Consider the following 4,230-nt stretch of genomic DNA (forward strand, 5'->3'; position numbering starts at 1 on the left):
TTTTTGGAAAAAGTCTGCAATGAAACAAAGAGTGAAAAATTTAAAGGGGTCTGAATACTTTCCGTACCCACTGTATGTTGCATTTTACTGCTGTAGATGTTTAATGTTGTTTAGAGTTATGCTGATGTATATTATGTTGGTAGTTTAATCTACAGCAATGCATCATATTCCATAATCATCATTTGTTTGTCAACTGTGACTCAACTTTTCATGTTGTCAGAAAAACAGCCGTTTCAGATATCTAGCAATGCTTTTTCGAGCTGATCCTAGAAGCTTTTTAAAGACTTTATTTTGAAGATTTTATTTTATAGACTTCATCCTTCAGTTTATCACGAACATTCAACTTCAACACATCTGGAGATTCGAGGTTTTCATTGTACAGGAAAAACTACTACTGTCCTGTCAGACAACATTAGTGGTGTAAAAACTACTATATTTACCTCTGAGATGTAGTGGAGTAACGTTAGAAGTATAAAGTAGCATAACGTACATACTGCACTATACTATATATTATACTATACTAATACTGCACTACGTTCAACCTGCATTATTGGTTTATTTACATTTAGCATACTATTTAAGCAGTTGCACATTTTGTTTTCCCATCCTGTATGTATTCAAGTATTTGTTCTTATATTTTATTCATATTATCATTATTATTTCATGTATATTGTATGTATGTATATTTTATCCTAGTATTTCATTTATGTGTGTTTTGTGTTGTATTGACTAATGTACATGTGCAGCTGTAACACCATTATTTCCCATTATTTCGGGATCAATAAATATCTATCTATCTATCTATTAAATGGAAATGCTCAAGTAAAATACAAGTACATCGACATTTGAGTAGCTACCAATAAACTTTGTTAAATTCGACCACCGCAGCCTTATCTTGAATAACGGTGCTGCTAATTTAACATATTATGACATCTTTCTTTATCCTAAATATCTGTTATGTGAGTCCAAAAAAACTTTGAACTTTTAGGAAATCTGCTGATTTTACCGAGAAGTGCAGCTAGCTAATCTCTCCTCTCAGCACAATGTTAGCCTCGCGACGTGCCTAGCTTAGCTTAGCTAAGCTTAGCTTAGCACAATCACTGTCAGGGTAAACAGCTAGCCTAGCTCCATTAAACCTCTATTTAACACGCAAAAAACAAAAACAAAAAAAAATTGGTTTAGTGAGTAAGTACCGTAGTTAAACTGAGTTCTGGAGCTATTTATTGACCAATAACAGCTATGCCAGAAACCCGCTAGCTTGCTCTCTAAAACACTCTCCTCTATATTCAAGTTAACATTAGTGTTAGCTACATCTGATTGTGTTACCCGGTGACTTAGCGTTAGCTAGCTACCCTTACCGTGACCTAACTTTGGCTAACGTTACAGGGACTTTTGTTTACTAACTAACTAGCAAGCTAGCTACCTATCCGGCTAACTAACTAACTAACAAACCAACTACCTAACTAGCATTATTGTAAACAAACACCAAGTCAACAGCGTGATTAGAGCCAAGTTAACAAAGTTAGCAAATTTATTGAACCGCCGTTTGTTTTATTTTGAAAGCTTTCGCCGGAAATGTCTATGTTTTTCTCTCTGTCTTTACACTAAATAAACGGAAACACGTTTACTGCCCTCCAGTGGTCAAAGTAAGGAACTGCAACGCAATCAATTCCTGTTGTCGTTGTTGATGTTTTCAAAGTGCCCAAGTCCCTATTGGTGTAATTACTACACTTGACACATTTATTAGTTAAATATGTATTTAAAAAGTTTATTTAAGTACAGTTTACCGGTCTTGATATTACATACTACATCGGTTGACTGTAGAATCACGAGTAAGCTATCTACTGCCCTCTTGTGGTCAAAGTAAAGAAGTACATCACTGTGATGCGTCAAGTTAGACACGCTAACGTAACAACATAGTTCACACCTCCGGTTAAAACAAAACAAAAAGACAGACATGCAATTATTCTCTTGTAGCGAACTGATAAATCATTTTTATACTGTACATATTTACATCGTAAATAATTAAAATTTAAAAAAAGATTATATGATTAAGTCAAAGTGTCTGCCAGACAGTTTTCGAGCTAAGTTGCTAGTTGTTAATGTTTTATTGGCACTGCGTCCATCTTGTTTATTATCGGTATAAAAAAGACAGATGTCCTCATACTTATTCTTTGAGACAAACTAAAATAATTCACGTTTTCACAGAGTTGCAGTTAATAGGGGTAACCAACGGTCCACTGCTGAAACAATAATAAAAAAAGGCTAAAACTGCAAAAGACTGAAACTAACCTACAGCAGTTTATGTATGTAAATTAATCGTGGCTCTTGCATTACTACAGTTTCACGGTTTCAGACCGATATTTTAATATAAAACGACCAATCGTGTAGCTAAAAAAACAACAACCAATAAACGCAATCATTTAACTTAATAATCACGGGTTTAGTTTGAAAGAACTAACCGGAAGTGTTATCATTGATAACATGTCTAACTTTACACATCACGTTGATGTAGATACTCACTGTGACCACTAGAGGAAAGTAAACACTCGTGGTTTTAAGGTGAGCGCCACACCTGAAAACTATTAACACAGTTTTTAACAGTAATGACGCTCCTGGTGTTATTTGGGGGGGGGGGGGGGGGCAGTAGCTCAGTCTGTAGGGAGGTTGGGTAGGGGAAACAGAGGGTTGCTGGTTCAAGTCCCCATATGGACCAAAGTATAGTGGATTTGACTGATAGCTTTCAGTTCAGCTCCTGTGCACTGTTTCTCTTGAGCAAGGCACCAACCCCCCAACGGTCCTGGCCACCTGTCCATCAACAGCTGCAACCCCCCCCCACACTCTGACATCTCTCCATTGGTGCATGTACTGAGCATGAGTGTGTGTATTTCAGGCCAGTGTGTAGTGTCTACTAGAGTAGAAAGTATTCATGTTTATGCTTTTTAAGAATAAATAGGTGTACATATTTTAGTTTCTGATGAAATTATGACAATATAGAATTGATTATGTAATTGTTATGTATTTTTCTTTTGGACCGTTATAGACTTAACTTTCTTTACATGTATAAAGAATGTTATTATGACAATAAAGAAAATAGTATCTTTGGGAATGTTTTGCAAATGTCTGTTTAAATGCAAGTTGGTGGACAGAATCTATGAATATATATTTGAAAGTTGGTATATTACTATACTATTTTAGAGCTCACAATTGACAGGAGCGTCTTTAGAAACATGAGCTGTTACTGCCCTCCAGTGGTCACGTTGAGGAACTACACCAAGACTTCCGGTCGTTACTTTCAAAATAAGTGTCCAAACTGAAAGATGAAGAGATGGAGACATGAAAAGATGAACAGATGAACATATGGAGAGATGGAGAGATAAAGAGATGGAGAGATTAACAGATTAACAGATGGAGAGATGAAGAGATGGAGAGATGGAGAGATGAAGCGATGGAGAGATGAAGAGATGGAGAGATTAACAGTTGAAGAGATGGAGAGATGAATAAATGGAGAGATGAAGAGATGGAGAGATGGAGAGATGGAGAGATGGAGAGATGAAGAGACGGAGAGATGGAGAGATGAAGCAATGGAGAGATGAAGAGATGGAGAGATTAACAGTTGAAGAGATGGAGAGATGGAGAGATGGAGAGATGAAGAGATGGAGAGATTAACAGATGAACAGATGGAGAGATGAAGAGATGGAGAGATGGAGAGATGAGAGATGAAGCAATGGAGAGATGAAGAGATGGAGAGATTAACAGATGAACAGATGGAGAGATGAAGAGATGGAGAGATGGAGAGATGGAGAGATGAAGCGATGGAGAGATGAAGAGATGGAGAGATTAACAGTTGAAAAGATGGAGAGATGGAGAGATGAAGAGATGGAGAGATGGAGAGATTAACAGTTGAATAAATGGAGAGATGAAGAGATGAAGAGATGGAGAGATGGAGAGATGGAGAGATTAACAGTTGAAGAGATGGAGAGATGAATAAATGGAGAGATGAAGAGATGGAGAGATGGAGAGTGATTAAAAGGAGAGATGAAGAGATGGAGAGATGGAGAGTGATTAAAAGGAGAGGGATGGGTTTGGTTTTACCTTCTGGGTTCTGGCAAGGAGACCTACTGAACAACCAGGAGAGTAACCACACAGAAACTGGCAAGAAGCAGCACACACAGACACACACGCACACACACACACACACACACACACGCACACACACACACGCACACA

At 37.4% G+C, this 4,230-nt stretch overlaps 1 protein-coding gene across 1 annotated transcript in view; it reads left to right on the top strand.

The window, feature by feature from the left end:
* The window catches only part of myo7aa (myosin VIIAa), a 57,704-nt gene that overhangs the window by 19,789 nt on the left and 33,685 nt on the right, over positions 1-4,230 (top strand). The gene's annotated exons all lie outside the window — the stretch shown is intronic.

This window comes from Etheostoma cragini, chromosome 3 (genome assembly GCF_013103735.1).
Source record: "Etheostoma cragini isolate CJK2018 chromosome 3, CSU_Ecrag_1.0, whole genome shotgun sequence".
NCBI lineage: Eukaryota > Metazoa > Chordata > Actinopteri > Perciformes > Percidae > Etheostoma > Etheostoma cragini.